General features: G+C 39.8%; 1 long non-coding RNA gene across 2 annotated transcripts in view; it reads left to right on the top strand.

The window, feature by feature from the left end:
- The window catches only part of LOC111774101 (uncharacterized), a 200,721-nt gene extending 174,393 nt beyond the window's left edge, over positions 1 to 26,328 (top strand). For both annotated transcript variants that reach the window (XR_011440455.1, XR_002808944.2), the window contains 4 exons: positions 791 to 910; positions 9,477 to 9,567; positions 13,938 to 14,108; positions 25,880 to 26,328. This is a non-coding gene — a long non-coding RNA (uncharacterized lncRNA). The remainder of the gene's footprint in view (positions 1 to 790; positions 911 to 9,476; positions 9,568 to 13,937; positions 14,109 to 25,879) is intronic.
- The last annotated feature ends 286 nt before the right edge of the window (positions 26,329 to 26,614 follow it).

A 26,614-nucleotide genomic window follows, 5' to 3' on the forward strand; every position in this document is an offset into this window, starting at 1 on the left:
TTTGAAAAATATAATCAGTCCCCAAGGAGGTTGCTCCCATCTTCACAATTTGCAAATCCAGCAAAGTGTAGCAAACTGTGCAGTTTCACAATGAGGGAAAAATCCAAACCCTCAAAGAGGCAACATAGTTTATTACGGTCTGAAAATTCAAATGTCACAGCCTTGGAAAAGATATGGCTGAGGTTTTTCTTGTCTGGCAGACAAGAAGAAAAGGTAGGCAGTAGCCCAGGAGATAGTCAACCCATATTTTCTTAAAGTGGAAGGCAGGAACAAGCAAATTTCTAGAATAAGCCAGTGTAACTATGACCCAAAAGACACTGCATGGCCCCTCAGGCAGATTTTGGAGGCACTTCTTCTCCTACCCCACCTTTCTAGATAGATGCCGCCCCCTTCTCCTATATGCCCCATCCTCTTTTAGGTAGAGGAGTAGAGCAGAAAGAGCAAGGGTTTACAAACCAAAGAGAACTTGCTTCGAATCTCCATCACAAACATAGCATATGACCTTGAGCAAGTTAGTGACCTTTTTAGACTCAGTTTCCTCAATAGCAAAATGGGCCTAAAAAAAGTAGCGGCTCAAACGATATACATGAAGCAAGGATGGAAGGGAGAGAGGGAAGGAGAGAGAAAAAGAGAGGCAGGAAAGAGCTGAGAGGAGAGGGAGGGAATAGAGAGAGGGAGGAAGATGGATGTTATCTGTAGGATCAAATAATTTCTCAACCAACCTTAGCTCCCTATCTGTTCCCTTTTTCTTCAGCCTCTCTCAGCCCCTCTCCCTTTATCCTCTCCTCAGGGCACTGACAACACTCCGTCAAAGCTCTCCCACAGGAAGGACTTCTGATGGGCGTGGCTGGGTAACTCATTCATAGCACAGCACGAAGATGAGAGGTGACCCTGCGTCTATTGGAATCAGGTTAACTTTACCAGTGGCTGTCTTCATTGTAGGGAAGGTTGAATATCAAAATTTTGTTGGGGAAACCTACTGGTAGTCCATCTGCTATTGTTAGGCTTTTATTTATTGCCCCTCACCCCCAGACCAACTAAAACATATTTTAAAATTAGCATCATTGTGCTCTATTGAAGAAGAAAAGTAAGACATAAAACAAAACAAATAAAAGACTTCAGGGTTTTATCTGAGAGGGATGGGCAGCAGGGAAAATAAGCATAATAAAGGGTAATAACTAGCATTGATTGAACACTTACTAAGTGTCATTTAGTTTGGTAAGTGATTTATATATTTATGTTATTTAATCATTATAACAACTTCACAAGGTAAGAATGATTATAGATCTTGTCCTTTAAACAGAGGCAATGGTGGCACAGAGAGATCAAGGAATGTCCTCAATTAGACCTTGAGCTAGAAAATGTGGAGCTGGAATTGAAACCTAGACACTCTGATTCCAGAATTCTTGAGCTTAATCTTTATGCTGAGAGCAGGCACGAGCTTGGAGTTGGACAGATATGGGTTCAAGCATTGGCCCTGCCATATAAAGGCTGAGTGGCATTGACGATGCTACTTCAATTTTGTGAATCTTCATTTCTAAACCCTTAGCATGAGACTTGACATAGGGTAACCTTTCAATAAATGTTAGCTGTGAATAGTTTAATTTTATAATGGAAGTAACAGAAATGGCAACATTACTTTGTTTTAATTTGCTAATTTTTGCATATTCATCATAACATAGGTGCAACTGACACTGACACAACTGTTTGTATTTCCTTCGAAGCATTAATTCTTAGTATGGAAAAAATGAATTATATTCTGAAAATGTCTCATGCATTAGGATGAAATGGTTTCTGCTGTTATGATAAACTCCTGAATAGGATTTAAAAATCATCCTGGAGAGTAGTGAACTGTGTACAATAACAAATTGCTGCCTTATTATCCTGCTTTCTTAAGACTATCTAATCCTTGTTGCTTTGTCTAGGTCATTAAGAAACTATATCTGAAGGGCTCAAACGAAAGCAATGTTGTGGAAAAAATTAAAGTTCAAAATTCAGATACTAAGATTCTTTTTGCTCACAGACTTGAAGCAAATACGTGCTTTGGCTTTCCATGTTGGAAATACTTTAATATACAGAGGCAACCCTTGAGTTTTCTTTGAAAAGGGATAGGCTACAAAATAATAGCTCCATGAAGAAGCAACCTTAAAATGGTGCCAATTCTATCAAATCTAGTTTCATAACTGTGTACTCTTTATTGGCTTTGAGTTAGCAGGTTGAGTAAAATGAGGGAAACAATTTAAGCACCTTTTCTTCCTTTTAATGATATGTTGAAAAGTGTTCCCAGTTCTCCTAAATACCCCCAATCATCATGCATGAATAGTGTTTCAACTCTGTCATTGGGAGTATTTCCTAAGATGTTCTGATCAACGTATATTGTTCACACCAAATAATTCTAAAGAGCTCTCAGTAATTTTGATCTTTATCAAAAAGCCCTGTGGCTGGGGAAAAACTAAGACTTCCAGGAGTGAAAAAAAGGTAAAGAGAGCAGTGAAAGGGAATACATGGTGGAGTCTTTCTCTAATTGCTAGCCCCAAACCAGTCTCTTTAAAGCTCCCATAACTGCAAAGAAGAGAGCAAAGAACCTCTCTTTTCTCCCAAACCATGTGGAAACTAAAGAGATTCTTTCTCTGTAAAAATTCTCATGGTTTCAAGCCTGCTCTGTTTTGTCTTACAATATTTGAAACAAACCAAAAAGGAAGAAGAGGAGGAGATGATAATGATACTGGATCTCTTTTCCACTTGCAGCAAAGTAAACACTCCTAAGTCATTTTTTGATACCAAAAATAGAAGGTAGCAATAGAAGAGAAGAGGGTGAGAATGCATATGAGAGAGAGGGTGGGAGAGGAGAGAGAGAGAGGCAGGGGAAATAGAGATACCAGGAGAAGGGGAGAGGGAGAGACTGGCCAAAAGGATAATCGTAGTTGAAATCCCTTCCTATCCTGCCTAATGGTTGTTTTCAGAGGCTATTCTATCCCACACATGAAATAAGCCTCCAAAAGGCCACCCTTTGTGATACCTGCCAAGACAGCCCTGGGCCAGCTCAGAAACTGGTTACCTGCAGAGTAGTGTACTGCCCAGAAAATCAAGGTGATAGACTCTAGGTGTGTTATTTCTGGAATAGAAGCTTATTTTAGAGAGAAAATTTAAGTGTCAATGATTATTTTCTATTTGCAAACAAGGCAAATGTATGATGGACACTTGTCTTCAGAAGCAGAATTAGAGGTACTAAGAAGAAAGTCATCTCTTGTATTTATTAGAGAGTATTCGTGATGGCCAGACACACTTATGGGCAAAGACGTTGGATCCTGGGCTCCCCTAGAGGAGAGAGAGAGAGAGAAAGAGAAAAGTAAAGAGAGAGAAAGAGCGAGAGAGGGAGAGAGAGAAAGAGAGAGCGAGCGAGAGAGAGAGCAAACAACCATGTAAGCACTCCTCACCCAACAGACGTAGACTTGAAGAATTCATGGAGAAAAGTCTGGAAACTCCAATTTAAGGTTGAGGGAATTAGTTTGAATCAGAAATGAGTTGTCCAAGGTTAATGTTTATTGGCTGGCATAAACAGCAAAAAACCCTGGTTTCTCAATCAGGCCAGTTCTTTTTAAAATCACCATCCATTTCAGATCTGTGGCCCAATGTGTTCTTCTCCCCAAGCTTTTAATGCCTACCAGTGTCAAGAACATGTGAGTGTCCTGCCCCCATTGCTGAATCTTCCTAAGGCATCTCTGGATTGCCTCCTCCCGCCCCACAAGTACCCAGTTTGCTCAGTTCTTTTCTGTGTAATATTTTGAATCTTTGTAAATTGACATTTGGATGAAGATGGGAGGGTCTTTTGTGCTAACAAGCAAAATTACCGTAAGAAACACTACAACATCTTCTAGAAACTTGAATCTAGAACCCTCAAAATACCTCACCTTTTGTCTTTCAAATAGTAAAAGCCAAAATGTCTCCTTTTTACCAAGTAAACATCCTTGAAATCCCATCTCCTCTATATTAGGAAGATGATTGATTATTTCTTCCTGTCTCTACCCTTTAAATCTGTAACTCCATAACCACCTCTTCACTGATTACCTCACTGCATCACTCAAACATTCCTGTTTTATTGTGTATGGACCTGCTCATGGCACGGTCTATTACCTGCCCCCTTCACCAGAACAGAGGAAAAGCTGCTGCAGCTCTTTACCTTCAGATTCAGAAATTGTTCCCGCTTGCTCCCTTTTGCCTTCCTAGGGGATTTCATACACTGATTTTCCCAACTAGTAACTTATCTCTCATAGGTACCAAAGATACCACAAACAAAAAATAAGTGTTCTCCATGCCTTTTAGCTCAAGGGAGAAGATAGATCCTTGCTACTCAAACTGTAGTCGTAACAGCTAGTAGCATCAATATCACCTGGCATGTTAGAAATAGAGAATCTCAGATGCCATCTCAGGCTACTGAATCAGAGTCTGCATTTTAATGAGCTTTCTGAGTGATTCAAACGCACATGAAAGTTTGGTAAGCACTGAAATCAACACAAGATAAGTAAGTAGAATGCAGGGTTGTCTTTACCATTATTGGAGCAATAAAATGTGTTGGATATAGAAGCACTTAACCTGGATTTGATGGGTCAAGGAGGACTGTTGAAGCTGAAATCTGAAAGACCATGTCTGTGTGCATGTGTGTTGGGGAGAGGTGGTTTTGAAGTGTGGAGTTATCAGTCAGAATAGGTCAGGTGCTGCTGCAGTAACAAACATCCCAAACGCTCAGTGGCTTGAAAATAGCAAAGATTTCTTTCCCACCCATTGTACTTGTTTATTGTGGATCAGACCCAGAGGCCCAATTGAAGGGAAACTCTGACTCTGCTTCCATGTTCACTGAGACAGAAGAAAGAGGATACAATAATTTGTATACTGGCTTTTAATCATCAGCCCAGAAGTGGTGCAAATCACTTCTGCTCAAATATCATTAGTCAAAAAGATTGACATGGCTACCCCTAATTATAAGAGGGCAAGCAAATGCAACCTTGCTCTGCCTGGATGGAGAAAGTGCCAGAATGTTGGCCAAAAATCTCTTATGACTGCTATGAAGGAAACAGCCATTAGGGAAGTGTTCCAGGGAAAGAGAATGGCATGTGCAAAGTCTCAGAGACAAGACATAGCAAAGACTGCTCTAGGCTCTGATAGGAGATCTGAATAACTAGAGCATGGGGTTCAAGAGAAGAAGTGTGAAAGATAAAGCTTGAGAGGTAAGGCAGGGGAAGATCCCTCTGAGTCTTGTAAGCTATATTAAATAACTTGGAATTTTATCCTAAAAGCCATGAGGAACCATTGGAAGATTTAAGCATTTGCAGCTATGCAATGAGGTCAGCATTTGAGAGGATCACTCTGGTGAATAGTCTGGAAGGAAACAAGAATAAATGCATTAATTAATTTACAATACTACTTGTAAAGCACTGTGTTGGGTTGATGAAGAAACGAAAACAGATCAGATCCCTGACTTTGGAGCTTGAAATACAGTGGATGCAGGCAGAGTAGTTAGAAGACTATTGCAGTATCCAGGCAAGCAATGACAGTGTCCTGGATGTGGGAGATCAGAATTGGCCACCCCAAAGTGTGTCTCTTTGGCATGAGGATTATTTTGGGCTGGTTACTTTTAAGAAATTGAAGATGGAGAAGAAGTTCTGAAAACTAGAAGTTACCCTTTGTAAGAGACATTTACATTTGTAAGGAAAATCTCTATTTGTAAAGATATCTCCCTCTCTGTACCCAGAAGAAGAGGGAATGATCTTATTTCTACAGACTCTCATCAATGTGGAAGGCAAGGACGTAAATCTGCATAATAACCTTACTCTTGTTTACTGTGCTTTTCTGGTAATCTCCCATAAGGACTCCCCCTCTCCCAACATCCTGCTTTGTCTTTAGCTGAAGATGGTATTTAAGGTAACAGCCTCAGCCATTTTGGTGAGTTCCTCAGTTTTCCTGAGTCTCTCCCATGTATACATGTTATAAAGCTTTGTTTGATTTTCTCCTGTTATTCTGTCTCACGTCAATTTAATTCATAGCTCAGCCAGAAAGACCTAGAGTGGGTAGAGGATTTGTCTTCCTCCCCTACACGGACTGAGGTATTAAGGTATCGGAGATGGGGATAGAAAGAAGTGGATGTATTTGAGAAAGTGTTGTTCAGTGTGGGTGGTGAAAGAAGGGGAGAATTCCATAAAAAGATTCTTTCTCTGATTTAGACCACAGAGTGGATGGTGATGTCATTTACTAAGATGGGGAATATTGTTGAAGGAGCAGATGTGGCAGGGAGGAAGTTAGATGAATTCCATTTTGGCCCAATGTTTGAACTTTTAACTAGGTGCTTATTTTCTGTTTGTTTTTATCCGTTGGATTTGATAATGATTTTATTTAAGTATTTGGTATATGCTTTTTAGTTAACCTCTTGGATCAGGTGATGGGCATTTGAAGTGTTCTCTGGCTTGGACCCTGACACTCTCCAGACTCTGCCTTTGGTTGCCCTAAGCTCATTTCTTCCCACAAGTTTCTGTCAAGGGGAAGATGGAGAGATTTGTAAGGCACTGGCGTCATCTCACACAGAGAAGAGGAGGAGACCATTCAGATAACTTCTAGTGTTCATTCAGTTCAGAGGCTATTATGGACTAAATGTTTGTGTACCCTCAAAGTTCACATGTTGAAATCCTAACCCCCAATGTGATGGTATTAGGAAGTGGGGCCTTTGGGAGGTGATTAAGTCATGAAGGTGGAGCCCTCATGAATGGGAGTAGTGGCCTTCTCAAAGAGACCCTAGAGAGCTCCTTCACCCTTTCCACCATGTGAGGACACAGCAAGAAGATGCCCATCTATGAATCACAAAGCGGGTCCTCACCAGACATTGAATCTGCTGACATCTTTATCTTGGAGTTCCCAGCCTCCAGAACTGTGAGAAATAAATTTCTATTGTTTAGAAGCCACCCAGTCCATGATATTTTGTTGTAGCAGCTCAAATTAAGACAGGACTTTATGCCATCTACCTTATTCATGGGAATTTATATTCTATTGTACAGTGTTAAAAGCTAAGAGTCACAGCAATATTCTAATTGGCGAGGATGTGGAGTTGGCAAGGATGTGGAGTTATGGAAACTTTTCTTCAGTGCTCTTGGGAGTTTAAATCACATACAGACCCTCTGACATGGTTAATCCACTCCTAGGTACACGCCCTAGAGAAACTTAGGCACATGTGCCCAGGACTCATGAACAGGAATATATGTATTGCAGAATTGTCATAATTAAGATGCGAAAAATCCAAATATCCAGAAAAAGTAGAATGTATAAATAACATTTGTATATTCACAAAACAGTATACCTACAGTAATGAACATAGCCAAATCATAGCTGTGGTCAACAATATAGATGGCTCTCACCAACACAATGATGAGTGAAAGAAGCAAGACATGAAAGAATACATAATGTGATTCTATTTAAGTAAGGTTCAAAATAGGCAAAGCTGCCATATTGTTTAGGAATGCATACATGGTAGAAAATCATAAAGAAAAGAAGGAATATAATTATCAAAAAAGTCAAGATAGTCATTGCCTCTGGGAGAAAGATTGGAGTTAGGACGAGGGAGAAGCACCCGAGTGTTGGGAGCTTCTAGATAGCTGTCGATGCTTTGTTTATTTTGTTTTTAAATTTTGATTCTGAACTCAAAGTTTAAATCCTTCTTTAATGCGGGTCCTAGAATCTATATTCATCAACAAAGGAGGTTTGTACTGGTCGGTTTAGCTAGAGAAAAGTGGACAAAGGAATTGGGTGATGTTGGATTACAGCAACCAGTGAGAAGACATACATGCGGGGGATCCTTTGACTGGCTTTGTTCTAGGTTCTGGCACACTGCTGAGCCTGGAATCCAAGGGTCACATCCTTCCTCCCCTCCCCCCAATTCTACCTAGATAGGGCATCCTATAATTTCAGTCTTTTCTTTTAATTTGGTTCTCAGCCACAGAGGTTTTCAAGGGGGTCTTCCTTTCATCAGAGGGTGGAACATGCCTGAGTCACCTTCTGTACCATGTTTATGTAGAGTGATGGTTTTCCAAAGGACTTTGTCTGGATTATGATTGCATGCATTTCTTCTTTGCTTTTATTACATTTCTTTTGTTTTCTGATTAATATATGTGAGATTTATATGGATTAACTTATAAAGGCCACTAAGACATAACACTGAATTTTAAAAAAGCAAATTGTACATATGCATAGAATAATGTCATTTATATTTTAGTTGTATATTTCTATATGACTGTATTTGTGAGCCAATGTGGAGAAAAAAGGCCTAGGAAGATATATACTAATGGTTCTCAACTCGGGGGTGATTTTGTTCCCCAGAGGACATTTGACAAAGTATGGAGACATGTTTGGTTGTGGGTGCTACTGGCATCTAGAGGATAGAGGCCAAGGATGCTATGAAATATCCTACAGTATAAAGAACAGCATACCTCCCCACCCCCAAAAAGAGTTATACTGCCCAAAATGTCCATAGTGCCCCTGTTACGAAATCAAGCTACTATCAAAATAATGTAATAATGTTGATCTCTGGGGAGTAGACTGAAATGGTAAGACATCTTAAGGGTAATTCAGCTCTATCCATAGAGTTTGAGTTGTAAATAAGACACTTCTTGTATTCTATAAAATATTAATAAACATAAGAAAGTTTCAATGTAATATGTATCTAATCCAAAAAAACAGAAAATACAAAAAAAGTTAAAAAGAAAGAAATTAAAACTACTCAAAAGCCACCATCCAGAGATATCTGGCATATTTCTTTCTAATCATTTTTCCTATGTGTATATCTGTGCACATATAGAATTATTTTTTTAAATGATGCTTATACTGTACCTAAAATTTAACATATTTTTCCACCTGTAATATATTATGAACATTTCCCCATGTCAACAAATATTCTTTAAAAACAGAATTTTAAGTGACTGTAAAGCATTCACTCTCCATGGAGGAATCAGAGACGTATTTCCAAAATAAATTGAGAAATATTTCTAATAAGGCAGTGTTTATCTGTTTGGAATGTGTTCAAGTGCAGACAAATTTCTGAAGCAAGAGGCTTATTGGGAGAATAAGCCATAGTAATAAACACCAGCTTCAGATTTCAGTCAGATGACAACCTCTTTCCATTTTCAACACTGAAGAAAATTAACAGAAATTAATAGATAGCACACACACTTGAAAATCGAAATTTGAGAGCTGGATGCTAACTTAGAAAAGATATTACTTAATAATATTGCTACAGCAAGAAGCCTGCTAAAATACAAGTAATTGCCACTTGTGGTTTAATTATTCCATTTTCTCAAGAACGTAGTTTGGAGCTCAAGTATGCATATTAGGTAGCGATTAACCTTCAATAGCAATGTAGAGGACACAAATAGCTTGTTTAAGCATCTCTCTCCTTGAAATGCCACTAAAATGAATTAAATTCCAATTTCTATTCACAGATTAGAGCAAATTGCTCATTATTGTCAGGCGGATGGAGACCTTGTGACAAATGGGAGGACACTGGAGTTAGAAATGACTGCCTGCAAGAAGGTTTGTGACAGTGAAAAGATGAGGAAGGCGAAAGAGCAAAGGCCCTCAGTGGCTGGCAGGCTCCCTGCCTTCCCCCAGCTCAGCTTTCCCTCGCTTTGACAAGCCTGTTAGTTCAGCTCTGGCTGGCTTGAAAATTCTTCGAGATCTCAACCAGATTCTCATTGCCCTACCTCTGCCCCGTGCACTTGAACTTACATGCTTTCAGAATAGCAGGAGAGTTCGGTGGAACAATTGGAATTAGTTTTCTAAAGGGCCATCCATTCAAAAGATATGTTTCTCCTTTCTGGCAACAAAGTGATGAGGTCATGATTCTGAGATGAGGCAAAACTGTGAAGACAGCTGTGTTTCTCTGTGGCTAAAGGTGGGGACTCTGGAATCAGAATGCCCACTGGTTAGTGGTGTAACTTTGCGGATGTCACCTAACCGCTCTATACCTTAGCTTCCTCCACCTGCCCAAAGGTCAGAGTGCTAATATCTATTTCTTATGATAGTTTGAAGATTCGAAGAGATAATATACACACAGCAGTGTGCTGGGCATAGGTACAGCCTCAGTCTCAGGAAGCGGCATAGATCTCCGTTCTCACTTCCCCGTCTCCAAAGGACCGATACGTCTACTCCCATTGAGATAGGGCTATCATAAGTGCAGAGGAGGGTTCAGAGGGAGTGTAAAGAGGAGACTGAGGGCATTTGGGAAGGCATTGTGGAGAACACTCTTCCATCACGGCCCGTTAGCCTCTCTCTAGTCTGCTCAGCCTCATGCTCCTCTCGGTTGACCTGTTTCTGAGTTGCTCTGCTTTCAGCATGCTGGCTCGGCTCATTTATCTTTTCCTTCTGGTTTAGGAAAGGGAAGAATCGCTTCCTGACACAGTGCTTCAAGGGGAATTGTCATTTACACACTGATTCATTCATTCATTCATTCAATTGTTCCAAAAATATTTATTGGATACCTGCTCTCTGGGCTACAATAATGACATAAGGAGATGAGTAAAATGCAGACTGTATTCTGAGCAGGCTCAGGGTTTATTGAAATAGGGAGATATTTCAATAGAATGAAGAAGACTGTTACCAAGCAAAACAAAACAAAACAAAACAAAAAAATCACTGACCTCTTTCTCTATATAGCCTTTTTCGGCTTCCTTTTTAAAAAACATCTGCCTCGTCTCCCAGCTGCTGGTAGAGGCAGAACATCAACATTCAACATAAAAAGCTGTGGCTTACAGTCAAATTGTGGAACATCTAGCAGAAAATCCTTTTGGAGTTCTTAAAGCGAGTAACTCTTTTCCTGCCCCAGTCTCTCAGAATGCACTGGCATTCGCTCCTAGTGAGCCCCCTCCCCATTTTTATGTTGAAAGGAAAATATGTCAACTTTAAGGAAAAATTTGTGAAGTTTGAACGGGATCTAATTCCAATGTTCGGAAGTATTAATTTCTAGACAAAATTCTCCATAAGGTTATCATGATAAATTCCCTAATTCTATTACGTTTGACTGCATTTTTGGTTGTATGGCCTATTTTGTCTTAAGGTTGAGATCGTTTCTCATTGGTCTGAGTTAAAATGATTCCTTTCTCCCTTATCCATGGAGCTTTGTCACAGGGGCTATGACTTGGAGGCTTGACAGAAGTGGTAAACACCAGAATGGCATCTAGCGAAATATCATGAATGAGTTCTACTCCACTGACACTCTCAGACCAGTACCTCCCCTAACAGTGTGGTGACTCAGACAGAGTCAGACATGGCATGTACTTAAAGAATGTTATTTGAGAACAGCACCAACATATAGGCCTAAGAAGGACAAAAGTTCTTTGCCAACAACTTGCTCTTAGGGTAAGTAGACAACCCTCCAGGGGAACAATAAATAAAAGCGATGCGCACTTCTGACTTGGGAGTCTGCTCTTGCCTTGCCTCCTTCTCCAGCTTCCAAATGGATTGCCCAATGCATAGTCTATGCAAAGTAACCACTAGATGCAGCCTAGTCAGCCAATCAGTTTGGCCTTCTAATGATTACAGTGCCTGACAAATGTAATGACTTCTTTGGTCCTTGTGCTCAGATCTCTCAGATTACCATATCAGGAGCCCTTTAGCCTTCATCTGCGGGCAGAGCTTTTCTCTAGGCTCTGGAACCAATTATTTTCCTGAGTTTTAGGAAATCCAAGAATTCCTAGGTTCTACATCTTTCATTTGGTCTGGCCCCATCTCTGACCTTTGTTGCAGGCCTAATGGATGTGTTCTCACCTTGTTCTTGATGCCCAAACTTTTTGTATTATACACTGATTCCAGTAATTGGATCTCTACTTTGTATCTTGACCCATCCAGGTTCCTTTGGGACTGGGCTTCTCCCTTGCGTTGGAAAATCTTCCTAAACATAAGGCTCAGGGTTCTGAGTGCTAATCCCCATACTTGGTAGCTGAAACCCAAAGCTAGACCCCTGCATGCAGCCTTCGCTAGTCTTGGGGATGCCTACCTGCAGCCCTTAGCTGGCATTACTGATAACTCTACCTAATATATGCTCTGCTTTGGACTAGAACCCTTTGCTCAGTCTTCCTAAACACTCCACCTGTCCATTTTTTTTCTGCTTCTCTAATACTGGTACCACCTCACATGATCTGAAATTTGTTCATTCAAAAAATACTCATTGGGCACCTATGGTAGGCACTTTGGACACAATGGTGTGCAAGACAGAGGACATCATCTTCACAGTGCTTCTCATCTAGTGAGGTATGCAGATAAGGAGAGGGTCAATTACAACAATGTGGAAATGCTGTAGTAGGGGAATGTTGGGTGCTGTGGAAGCATTTGGGGAAAGACTGACACGAACTGTGGAGATAAGAGGAGACATCCTGGAGGAAGTGACATTTAAACCGACACAAGAAAGTTAAGCCAGACAACGGGGAAAGAAAGGGTAAGGAGATTATATCAGGCAGAAAAACTAGATTAGTTGAAGACCAGGGGATGAGAGAAAGAGAACATGGCAAATTTGAGAAGTTGAAACAATCTTGAGAAGCTGAGTGGTGAGAGAACAAGCTGGTTGGGGCCCAGATCATACAGGTAAGAAGTCTGATCTCTACCCTAATAGCAATGGAAAAGTCTCGAACAATTTTAGATAGGGAAGTGGCATGCCGTGTGGCAGTGCAGACTCTTAGTCCTGGGCCCCCTGATCTGGTCCATTCTGTTTACAACCAAAATCAGGATTCTGACAGGCAGTTATATCAATTACCATTGAAGGTTTTGTCAAAATGGACCAGAAAAGCTTCATTTATGTCATGTAGATATAGTCTCATTTCAATAGTTGATGTGGATGATTCCACTAAAAATAACTCCTTCATTTGATGACCGCAGGCAACTTTGGGTGCTGATAACTTCGCTATTCTTTCTAATGATTGTGAGGTGTATTTTGGTCAATCCATAACAGGCATTTTATTGTGGGAAATGAAGCCAGATTGTTCTCCAGATGCTATCCTAAGAAAGAAAACATTGAAGTTTTAATTAAAATGCAGCTTAGGTTATATTTCACTAAAACTTTGTAATAAGTATTTCCAATATCTAGAGAAAAAAAGACTATTGCTGATAATCTATGTCCACACCCTTCTAGTTATTCTTATGTTTATTTTTAAATGTTGAAAGAGAGAGCAAGTGAACTCGCCAGAATCCAATCACATCTTCTTTAAATGTGCAATATCCACTAATTAATTCTGAATAAATATTTCAAAAAAACCTGTTAATTCCTAGTTTATAAAGCTGACAGGGGGATTTTTTTTTTTTCTCCTTCTGGAGAGAAAGCAAGCAAAACATTAGAGCTGACTCTAAGTAAGAAAGAGTTAATATAATGTATCAATAAGATGCTGCAGTCTGTAGTCTTGTAACTATCATCTTCTTTCTTGACTTTTCTATTCTTTCTTTGGGGCTGGAAGGGATGGGTGAGAGATGGACTGCTTCTTTCTTCTTAAATGGAAATGGGGATTGTGTTTTCTGCCCTAGGCCTTTGCCCTAACTTTAATCCTTATCTGCCCCATCACACGTATATACATACAGGTGCACGTGCAAGTGCATGCACACATGCAATCAACCAGATGCTAAATAGGTGACAACTCTGGGGGTTTTTTGTTGTTGTTTTTAATTACAGAGAAATTTAAACAATTTCATTTATCTTCTTTAAATTTTTAAAAAATGATTCAAGAAATATGAAATACAGGATATTCAAGAAACAATGCTATTCAAGAAATACAAAATTTCTTGTATACATACATATTTTTCTATTCTATATCACAGAAAATTAAAGAAGAAAAAGAAAGGGAATAAAGCAGAGAAAAAAATGAATATATATATACATGCATGTGTGTATTTACGTCTCTACTTGTGTATAACAAATATAGACAGATACTTGGGGAAAGAGAATACAGACAGAAGGACGCAAAGGGAGATCTACAGAGGCAAGTCCACAGTAAAGAAGAGAAGCAGAAATCTGGAAACCTACAGAGAGAGACAACAGCCTGGAGGCCTTTGATAGACTTTCCTCTTCACCTGGCCTGAAAGCATTAGAGCAGGTGAGCATCTCCTGTAACCACCCTTCAGTACACCAATGAACTCTCCACTACTTGGAAATTGTCCCTTTTCAGGGACAAAAATAATTTTTTCCAGTGTTTTTAAAAGCTTTATTGAGATATAATTGATATACAAAAATTTGCACACATTTAATGTATACATCTTGATGAATTTGGATATATGCATCCACCCATGATACCATCACCACCATCAAGGTACTAAAGGTATCCATCAACTCCAAAAATTTTCTTGTGTTCTTTTGAGTGTGTGTGTTAAGAACACTTCTCATGAGATCTAGCCCTCTTAATGTATTTTAATGTACACAGTGCCATATTGTTAACCATAGACATTATGGTGCACAGTAGTTTTCTAGAACTTATTCATCTTGCATAACTGAAACGTTAATACCTATTGAATAAGTCACCATTTCTCCCTCCCTCCAGTTCTGGCAGCCAGCACTCGGTTCTCCACGTCTATGAGTCTGAGCATTTTAGATACCTCATGTAAGTGGAACTGTGCAGTATTTGTCCTTCTGTGACTGTCTTATTTCACCTAGCATGATGTCCTCTAAGTTGATCCACTTGTTGTAAATGGAAGGATCTCCTTCCTTTTTAAGGCTGAATAATATTCCATTGTATGTATATACCACTTCAAAAATAATCATTTCTCTTTTCATTTACAAATTCCATATTTTTAATTGTTCTACATAAGAATTAAAATTATTTTGAGGCCAAGATCAACTCCAGAGGCCATAGTTTCCCCACTCCTGCTATCTCAGGCTCTTGAATGCACAGTGTTCCCCCAGCCCCACGTTTTGTTGTTGTTACTTTTGTTATTGTCTGAAGGCCACTGCCTACACTTCCTGGGCGGGTGCCCTCTCTCAGGGGTTGTGTGTAAGACCTGCATGGATAATCTGGCCACTTCATGCTTGTACCTCTTCAGAATCCCACATCTTGCTTTCCCTCTCTAGCTGCAGATGAAGATAAAGAGGCTAGATGTGGTCCTCAGTACTTACTATAGTGCCTGATCTGTGGTAGGCACCAAACAAATTAGGAGTACTAGATAAATTAGAAGCTGTACTTTTTGTTCTTACTACAAAACAAACAAATCAAGCAATATTCAAAAATCTCTGGTATTTACATTTCAAATCCTATTAGTTGTTGATGTTCTCAACCAAAGCTCCCTGTATTGTCTTATGTTGATTAGTTCCTCAGATCAGCTTGGATTTAGGATATTTGTTAGTCTCAAATATTTTTAACGGCCTATTTGGTTATTCAGGAATGTAATTATACTTTGTTCTCCAAATATTTTGATCTCATTTTCACTTTAAAACTGGAATGCTTCATCATCCTCCCTTGAAAAAGAATGTTAGTTTGATAACCTTGACCCGCGTGTACTTTAGAATATAACTTTTTTCCATGAGAATTTGCAGATATTCGCCCTGAGCCATTTAAATGAATGTGAGAAACTGGAAGATGAAATGAATGAGTTTGTATCTCAGGACTTTTGCTATAACCCCAAATATATCACTAGCCACCAGTTCCATTTTCAAGCTTCAATGCAACTCTTCTGGGCAAGGGATTTTATTTAAGTCTTTCTTTTTTCCCTCTGAAAGCTTTTCTAATATAAGATTGGAGATTGAAGTAGAGCAGTGGCCTTCACTGCTTTTTTTGCTTCCCAACCATGAGCATCCGCACAGGAGATTAAGGAATGAACTGGAAGGAAGCCGGCCTGCAGCCTTCCCATTCTTCTCACCTCCCCTGCCTTTCTCTATATTTCTTTTACCTCCATTCAGCTTTGAAGGTGAAATGAGGATAGCAGGAGGGCAGGTGGTATTTCCCGGATGAAAGTGAGTCAAATGAGGGCAGAACCCAGAAGACAATGATGTATTGTTCTGTGTTTCCTACAGTTAAATTGCTTTTCAGGATTTCTGTGTTATAAGAATGCATGGATTTTTAGAAAATATACTTGTTATATAATCTAATCCTCATTCCAACCCCGAAAGCCAGATGTATGGCAAACTTTTAGCTCTTCTTGCTTTTCTGCCTCAGCCCATAAAATACGAACTTTTGACCTCTCAGAATTCTCAGAAGGTTGGGAAAGCAGTGTAAGTCCTTCCTTCTATCTCTCACTGATTTCTCTCCATGGGAGAAGAGTGTTCTGACCAATTTGTGGTCAGACTAGAGCCTGATGTCTATTGGTCTGGGTTTTTCCATTGTATTGAGTTTACATGTTTAGAGTTTAGTACAAAAGTAGCCTCAGAACCTTTGGCTTCTAACTTCTCTCTGACTGGCTCTGGGGACTCAGTGTACTCAATAACGGAGGGCTTGTCATGGTTCTCCGTGCTACTGGCTCAGTTAGCGTCTGCACAGCAGTCCAACGTCTCACCCCAAATGTTCGTAAAGTCTAGGATTTTTAGCAACTTCAAACCCCAACAAAAGATTTTATTATTTCCATGTTCAGATGTGGAAAATGTCCCAGAGAATTGAATAACTTGTCCAAAGCCATACAGTTGGTGAGTGGAAGAATGAAAGTTTGAACTCAGGTATACTTGGCTTCAAGCACACACGTTTTTATTCCTACTGTCCCATACTTAACACAGACCCTATAGTTCCTGGGCTAATACTGTGTTGGGAAGCTCCAGCAGACACTTTTCTGATCTTATAGGACAACCTGTTTTTATACCTGGGTGTGGAGATAGGAGAGAAGGCAGTGGCCAGAATACCTGAGTTCTATTTTTGCCTTCTATCTATGCCTAAATTTGGAGAAAGCTAGGATATCATTCATGTCTGGAAGGCTTGTCACATAAATCTTCTAGAAATCCCAAAGAATTTAGCACTTATCTATACCTTCCTGACCTGTATTGACTGTCCATCCAAATGTAATAGGTCCTACCCAATATCTGTTCTAGAAGGTATGCTGTTTAACTGGCTACATAAATGAGAAAATCCAGACTATCAGTTGCTTTGCATAAAAAAGCATATTTCACTAATAAATAAATAAAGTCTTGGAGGTAGATGGTCTAGGGCGGGTATGGTCATTCCATTCCCTCATCTTCAAGACCCAAATTCTTTCTGTCTTCTCTGCCATCTTTCCCATGTCTCTTAGCCATCCAGATTGCCTACTGGAGCTCCAGCTATTATGTCTATACTATAGGCAGCAGGAAAGAAGAAGGGAGGGAGGGTAAAGGAATTTTCTTAAATGCTCCACCAACAACTTCTGCTTATAGCCCTTTGACACCAAGCCCCCAGGGAAACAACACTTTTGCTGGGCATTCTATAACCCAGAATAAAAAGCAGCATTCTATTAGTAAGGAAGAAAGGTAGAATGGATATTGGCAGGTAACTTACAGTTTCTACCACACCTGCACACACACACACACACACTCACACACACACGTGGTTGCCATGTTGTACATCTCCAGGTGCCATTCACACTGTATTCTATGAGTGCAGAAATTTAAATATTAGCTATATTCACCTGGTAGAGGTACCTTTCCTGAAGGAGTTTATTTAAATTACACCTTTATACATTCAACATCAGAATTAGTGAAGAATGGAAGAATTTTTCTAAAATGGTTAATTTAAAATTTAAAATACACATATGAAACAAGCAGAGATACTCATCAGATAGAACTTTAGTATGTTTCTGGAGTTATTTGCTGTTCCTCTATCACTAGGAAATTGGAGAGGCAGATAGAGTTCTGCGTCTCACTATCAAAATTTTTCCCAGTCCCTCATGGGCAGCAAGTGAGGCTCAAGTCTCTTCTCTTGCTGCCTTGCTAAATTTTTGTTATTTAATCATTTATATGTGCCTATTTACCTGTGTATCACACACCTGTGTTACATAGCCATTAGGAAAATCCTGAGAAAAATAAGTCACATCTTAAAGTCATACTTCTTTGAAGGCCAACAGCCACCCTGACCCACAGATGCACCCCCCCTCAAAAGGAACTACCCCTTCAGAGAGGCAAGAGATCTCTCCTCTGGGTATGAGGCTTGAAAGATGAGTCTGGTGATGTGTGTTGCCGTGGATTGTAAGGACAGCCAGTCTAAGAGAATGGAGTCAATAAAGGAGATGTGAAAAAGGGAGAAGGCCCTGAGGATGTACAAGTCATCCTCTGCTGTTCCTTCAATGAGCTCATATTTTCCTTAAGCGAATATGAGTTGGCTTTTTGTTACTTGGATCTAGAGACCTGATTAATATAGCCTGGACTATCATCATGCTGTTCTACTGTGACATCACATTCTTATATTTCTGGATGCAAAGCTCTCTCTCTCTAAAGGTCATTAGCTGGATTGGATTTAGTTTGGGGTTTCGTGCCCCAAATCTCACAAATTTCTGAGTGGTTGAGACCACCTTGAGAAGTACCTCCATGCAGCATGAGCCCCAGAAGGGATCACCATAGAGAACGGGTCTTTTCTATCTCCATCTTGAGATGGGAAATGTCAATCTACCTTCAGAGGTAAAGCCTAGAGTCAGATATGGGAAGAGCCTTCTGTCATGGAAGGCTGGTTATGTGACTCAGACTAGGCTTATAAGATCACAGGTATGATATAGAAATGAGTGCTGGAATGCATTCAGGGTATTTTCACTCTTCTGGGAGAAGACTTTTTCAACCCAAAGCATAGCAATGAGAAGTATAACCAAATTTGAAAATACAGGCCCCTTTCTTAACACTAATGAGTTTCTTGAGCCTTAAGCAGCAAGACCTCATCTCTCAGTGTGTGGGAAGGGTACATACACTTTGCTCAGGTATTATATCAAGGAAGTGATAAAAGTCACAAGTAAACTGGATCTCCTTCTAAAAACACAGCAAGTTCCAGCATCTTCCCTCACTGATGCTATTTTTACTAAAAAGTTGTGTTATTTTATGGCTTGTGTTTCATCCCCTTTTATATGATCCTCCTTACCTCACAGCCAGTTGCTAATAAGAAATAAAATGAGCAGAGGCAGACAACAGGGAAGAGAAGCAAATGGCATGGATAACCTCAAACGACACAGACTTTCCCTGGGTAATCAAGAGCAAAATTTGCAAAATTATTGTGCGTCCTAAACAGCTTTCAAAGGCTGCAAACTCTACAGTAATTACCTAATCAATAAGCTCAATCCCCTGCATTGAGTAGATTTGCAATTTGCAGATGGAGAAATAAGAAATAGAGTCAGTGAGGGAATTGCTTTATTAAGAAATTCTTGCATGAGTACTGGGTTTTATAGCTCACAGTGAACTCTCACATTCATTATCTTGTATCTGCCAGCAATTCTGTAAGATAGTTAGAAGAGATATAGGTATTCACATTCAATGGGTACAAAAGCTCAGACTCAGAGAGGTTCTATGGGCAGCCAAAGTTCACGCTCATGGAACGTCTTAAAGGTGGGACTTCCAACCAGCATCTGGATTTCTAGTTTAGGAGTCTTTTTTATTAAAAGATCTGAGCTCAGGATTAGGAGCATTAACCCTTTGGACCACTTTATTTTTTTTCTTCCCTGAATATTTAATTAACACGTACTCTTATGGAATATTTATAAGACAAAACAAAATGCATACAAATCACTCAAAACCAATAGCCTGGAGACTGAATGTTGAAGATATTTTAGAATGCATTTTTTTCTAATATTTTTGTTGCATAACTAATAACAGTAATCGCTAACATAATACATATGCTAAGTATTGCTTATCTACTTTATACATATTATTTAATTCTTACAATAACCCTTTGAAGAAGATACTGTTATTATCCTCAGTTTATGAATGAAGAAACTGAGGTACAGAAGGGTTAAGAAACTTGCCCAATGATACATAGCTACTGTATGTGACTCTTAAGCTTATGTTCTTAATTACAATAATATGTAATTACTCCCCACTGCAACACACACATACACACTCACACACACATGTATATCAATATACAAATTTGGGATCATGCTCTACAATTCTTTAGAAGCTTCCTTTTGCATTTATCTATATTTATTGTATATTTTCACATTATTAATCGACAGTAAAATATTTGTAGGTATATTTTAGATTTACTATAATTTTCTTGACCTTCATTTATTAATAAATAGTTAATTAGCTTCTATTTTCTCATTTGTAAATAAAATAAAAGTGAACATTCTTAAACATATCCCACTTTATCCAGCTCTGACTTTTTCTTAAGATAAATTCTTAGCCCCCAATTAAAGTTTGATACATTTCCTTCCAGTAACTTTTCTTTGCATATTTACATTGTTGAGACCAACCTGTATTTGCAGCTTTTTATCATGCTTTTTAATTTGCTGGCATATTATAGTAATCATTTTCCCATTTAATCTAAAAATTTTATGTAAGTGTTAATATAACAAAAGCTAAATCGATAAAAAAAACAGTAAAGGAAACAATGAGACTTGAAAAGATGTCTGCAATGGTGACTTGCTCCCAGTTTTGCTCCATAAAATCCAGCCTTCACACCAGCTAGAGTTTTCTCTCTAATATGAAAAACAACCATGCTAGCCCTTTGCTGACAACTCCCATTGGCTCCCGTTACCCATAGGTTATTATCCAAGTTCCTCTGCAAGGCACACCATGCGCTGTATGATCCAGCTATCTCATACCTGGAGATCTTCCAGTCATCTGGGAGAAAAATTTAAGGGTCCCTACAGATTTGATATTTGCATACGTTGCAAAATGGTCACTGGTATAAGTCTAGTTAACATTCATACCATATACAGTTACAAAAGATTCTTTTTCTTGTGATGAGAACTTTCAAGATCTACTCTCTTGGCAACTTCCAAATATGCAATACAGTATTGTTAACTATAGTCACCATGCTGCACATGACATGCCGTGACTTATTTATTTTATAACTAAAAGTTTGTAACCTTTTCCCCATTTCACCAATCTGTTCTCTGTATCTATGAGCCTGTTTTTTTTTAATTCCACTTATAAGTGAGATCATATGATATTTGTCTTTCTCTGTCTGACTAATTTCCCTTAGCATAATGCCCTCATGGTTCATCCATGTTACTGTAAATGGCAAGATTTCATTCTTTTATACAGCTGTATAGTATTCTCCCATACCCTGGTTTTTGATGGTTCTCTTCCCTGGAATACTTTCTCTTTCCTCTTCCGAAGATTAAACTGTTAATTCTTTAAGACCCTTGTCAGAAATTATTTCCTTCAGAACAAATTTTTTCTTGGACTCCACCACATTCTGAACTGAATCTGTGAGCCCCACTTGTGTCATCATGTGGCACTCTGTGACAAGAAAGGAGCTTTGGGACTCCCATGTTAGGAATAAATCCCTTCTGGGACAAGGCCTGCCTAGATGTTACATTTAGGTATTCCCCATGCTCTGTGGAATCTAATTCCACTCTCAAGGAATCTTGTGGAATCTTGTAGGAATCAGATCAGAATTTCCCTGGATCATGAGAGATCCCTGGAGTGGGACAGCTTGTGACTGTCCCTCTTTGTCCATCTCCTCCAACAGCCTGCCACATTTCCTGGTACAGAAGTCAGTCTACGTCTTAGAAGACTTTTCTAAAAGGTTTACTTCACCTGCTGCTTTGATTGCCAATAACCGTCTTTAGCTTCTGGCTTAGGTTAGTGAGAAAAGCAAATTCCCTGTGGGCTCATACTGCTTTTATTGGTTTTCTGTACCTTAGTAAGAATGAGGATCTGAAACAAGCATTCAGAAAGAAAGGGAAAACAGCAGAGCATTCTGAAATTTGCTAACGGCCATCCCCTACTATCCCACCCTCAGAGTTGCAGCCACCGACCCCAGGGTGTGAGCCTAGGGGGACCTGCACCTGGAAACCCACCAGGATTTCTACCAGGCCACAAGTGTAATCCCTACACATTTGCCTTTACTTTCTGCCAAAGCAGTTAGACAGTACCCACTGGAGGTGGACTTGGCTATCTAGCCGCTATTGCCGAGGTCCCATGGCCTCCTCCTTCAGAGATCACATGACAATTACCTCTGCGCCCCACACCGGGCTCTGGACACTTTCAAATGCAGTTTGAACCATCCATTATTGCCTGGAGGATTCGTTGCTTGTGCAGGGTACAGAGGCTAAGATCATAAGGAATGTATCTGCCTCTCTCTGACTCCTTTGTAGGTAATTTAAGATCACTTATTTAAGCAGTATCTGCCTCTTTATGAACAGGACAGAGTTTGTCTATTGCTGGTTTTTACCTTAATGTCTTGTTCAAAATGAAAGTAACTTTGTTTACAGATATTACTTCCTGTCCTTCTTTTGCAGATCCTTATTTCAAGTCCCTTCTGTTGGCAGCTTACTGAAACCAGCATCCAAAATAGCAGAGCCCTCAAAGCAAATATTGTACCCTTAATGGAATGGTCTGGGACCAGAGGCCAGCCTGGGAATTAAGGTTCCAGTGTGATGCTCAGCTTTCTTATACAGGCTGTAATGATCTGAATCAAATCATTTCACCACTGAGTTTCAATTTCTTCCTAAATCAGGAGAATGGTACCTCCCCCCTTCATCCAGGTGCTGATGGAGAGCAGTTGTCAAATGTTCCCAAGGCATTGGCGTTACGCAGTTGCTTTTTCCAGCAGCATCTCTTTCTTGGTAAAGGTTCTCAGGGGCTCAATGCGGCTCAGGTAAAAATTGCCTTTCATCTATTTCTCCCTTGCTTTCCAGATAATCCGTGGCTAAAATTAGCAATGCTTAGTTCAGTAAAAAATATTGTTACAGCAGGCAGCCATGGAAACGGTGTCTGAGCAGCTTCCCCTTCAGGCAGCTGCCTTTTGCGGGATATGCTTTCTCGCTGATTAAATGAAACAGCTTGCTGCTTTTGAAGCTGGGGTTTAAAATCAGTTGAGTACAGGCAAATCTTGCAAGAGAACCATCCTCCTCATTTTTTCCCTTTCTCTTTCCATTAAGGAAAGAAAAATGTCTCTCAAATTAAGTGCCAGATTTTGCTTTTGAATGGAGTATGGGAAGATTAATACGTTGACCCACCATCTTGCATTTGAGGTGTCTTTTCAGTAGCAATAGTGGAGAATGATATTAGTGTTAATTAATGCCTTCCTCCATACCTCATTTTATAGTTTACAAAAAAGCTTTCTTGTGCCCTGCCGCTGAACACTTGTGATAATTCTAGAAGGTAGATAGAGCTTGATGAGGAAATTCCTGATCAGGTGAGGAAATTGAAGCTCAGCCATTCCTGCCCATTTGGCTAGTAACTGGGGAGATGGGATGAGAACTCATGCCTCCACCTCTGATTTCATCGTTCTTTCACACTCCCTGGCCTGTCTCCTTATGCCTGGGGTACCAAATCCAAGTGGCTGAGGCCAGGCTTGTATCTAGTTAAGTCTGCATTTGGCAAACTCTCAGCTTTGCCGTGGTCAGCCTCCTTGACTACCAGGGTCTCGCCTACCTCAGAGAGCAGAGCCCTCCTGATGCCCCCTGGGAAAGAGCTTGTATTTGAACGCCACATTCTGATCTGTCTGCCCTCCCTCCAAAAGACCTTTCCTCTGGGTCCTTGTTTTTCTCCAACTCCACCATCTTAGTTCATCTGTGCTCATCCCTTTCCTTCTGGTCTCTGCTTTCCTGACAAAGATGTCTAAGAAGTTTATTTATCTACATGTGGTTATAGAGCCTAATGAGTAGTGGATCCCAGGACAGGGGCTTTTGCATTTTAACAGACTCTAATTGCTTTGGCTCCAGTACATGACTCCTTCATGCAAGTTTGGCCAACCTGACCAAAGTTAGGAGCCAGACCCCAATGTATTCTACTAGGGCCACAATGGGAATTGAAAGGTGATGATTTTAGGGAGAATGAGGGTAATAAACTATCCCGTGGAAAAGTTTTTCTTTTTTGCTGTTTGGTAGAGCATCCTTAAGAAATTGCAGTTTATGTTATTAAAAGGATTTAATATTATTTTAAACATTACTCTAATTTATCATGCAGGTTTCTGCTCCCTCGATATTCCACTCCCTTCCCCCATCTAAATGCTTCAGTAGCTTCCCAGGAAGCTCTGGAGCCAGAGTGGGGTTTCTGATCACTGCAGCCACCATAGTCACAGGTAGCCAGCTTTCTTCTCGCCCTCTGGTGCCTGACCAGAGCTTCGTCGTTGAATCTATGAACCCACAGGCCATGTGCTACTTTATATGGTAAGGAAAGGGAAGAATTCACCACAGTGGGTTTCCTTGGCTCAGGAAGTATCCAACCCTGCCACACTGAGTTCTGTTTCAAATGATGATTATATTGATGAGCTTTCAAAATGGCGTCATTATCATGTGCTCCTGTGGAAATTCTCTGCCCTCAATAGTGCTGGAGGACAGCGTGAATAGTGAAGTTTCTCCTCATATAGAATGATTCATTCAAAGCTGCAAGAGAAGGTGTGTCAGGCGGGCAATGACGCATAACCCTCACCGTGTAGCATGGGTCAGAGAAAACAACCACACCCATGACTTGTATTTCTCTGTTAGAAGTTGTTTATTCTGAATATATGAGCTTAATGGCTTCTTCCTCCATGAAATCTTCCCTGTGTCTCTTCCACCCTCCACTCTGCTCGCCTCTGGATTCCCAGAGTATCCCACATTCATCTCTAAGGTCTTATCAAACTACATCAGATTTGCCCATATTCTTGGTTTTCTCCTGAGGGGAATAGCTATTTATCTGTAACTCCAATATCTACTGTTAAATCTGTTGAATGAGTCTAGACTAAGGGCTTGCGTGAAAATATAGATGACAAATAGATCTCATTTTCCATATTAATTCTCCTCAGCTGAAAGTGGCTGACTAGAAATAGTGCAGTGGTTGATTGCTAATGCCTGACATGGGCCTGGATGAGGTCCTGGTGCCTTTAGTGTAGTGTTAGGTGAGTGATGTCATCTCTGAATTAAAAAATGCATAGCACATCAAGAACTTTTGCATGCTGTGATTATTTCATATCTGCCCTAATTAAGAAAATGTTATTTTTAAACGCCAGGTTGCACAGCTATAGATTCAGAAGCCCACTCTGATTAGGTTTTCACCTTTTTTTCTCTATTCCTAGTAGAGAGGTTCTTAAGTGTCTATAACCAGAGTCATATGGGCTAAATTCTTGAGAATGAGAGCACATCCACACAATACACTTTTTGAAAATTTTTGCCTCTTCAGTTGAAGTATTGTGAAATGGGAGAAAATATCTATTTGATTGTATGTTACCATATATCTGGTAGGTGTCTGCCAAAAACTGTTATCTTAAGAACATCTAACAATTCTTTCAACTGAAATGTATATATAATTGACTTATATAAGCAGAAAATGACAATTTTTCTCATTTAAAAAATAATAAATCATTACTGATGACCCCAATAAGGACTAAATTGTAATCACAGCATTTATAAAATATAAAATTGATATTTTTAAATATAAACTTAAAAAATTTTTGAATATACAAAGTAAATATGCAAAGGAACGTGGAAGATTCAAATTCTGAGGTGAAATAGTGTGGTTCGAATGGTGAGCAATCTTAGCCTGTGTGAAAAATGAATAGTTAAATTTACTGTCCTTGATGTACCAGTGCTCACCCTCTTCAGAACCTCCAGGAGACATCTGTGTTAGGCCAAATTTAATATTCATTCTTTTCATTGGCTGTGGCAGAGACAGCTAGTGATCCCCTTTTAGTAATAGAACCCTGAAGTTTCCACTGGGCATATGCATTTTCCAGCTTCCTTTTCAGCTAAGTGTGGCCACATGACTAAGTTATGACTGGTGCATTATGAAGAGAAGTGAATTTTGTAACTACCAGTTGTTTCTTCCACTTTCTTTCCTCTTTTCCACTAGCTGAGGTGAAGACTCGAAAGTGGGAACTAGAGAAGTCATCTTGGACCAAAGCTGGAAGCCACATGTTGAAGATAGCAAATTGCTGACAGAGTCCCTGATATTATGGAGCTTCCTCGTCAGTCCTGGCCTGCCTTTGCTCAGATTATTGTGTGAGAAAGGCATAAACTCTCTTATGTAAGCCACCAGTATTTTGACTTTGGTTCTATCCTATCTCTTACAGTGGCTTCTTTTTGTCACTCTTCCTGATAAGAATGCTGAACTCATGATGTGTTTGTACTGGAGTAGGATCAGCTTTGGAAGACTACACTGGAGGAACAGAGAGGAACAGGCATTTCCCAAATCACTAAGACCAAGGAACACATACACACAGGTAGTTAGGTGCAATCTCCTGTCTCTCTTCTCACACATTGGGCTGAGGTGGTTGAGATTAAAGGCTTTGCTGTAAGATACACCTGGGCTTGAGTCCTTAGTTTTCTTTGGAATCTGTCTCTTTTGGGTCTGACTTCCTTGGCTGTGGCAGATTGTTGGTGTATTAGTCAGAGTTCTCCCCTTACTAGGGGAGATAGAAGAAGAGATTTATTACAGGAATTGGCTCACACAGTTATGGAGGCCAAAAAATCCCACAATCTGCAAGCTGGAAACCCAGGAAAGCCAGTGATGTAATTCAGTCCGAATCCCAAGGCCTGAGAACCAGGGCAGCTGATGGCATAGCTTTCAGGCCAAGGCTGATCCAAG

This window comes from Equus caballus, chromosome 7 (genome assembly GCF_041296265.1).
Source record: "Equus caballus isolate H_3958 breed thoroughbred chromosome 7, TB-T2T, whole genome shotgun sequence".
NCBI classification, from domain to species: Eukaryota; Metazoa; Chordata; class Mammalia; order Perissodactyla; family Equidae; genus Equus; species Equus caballus.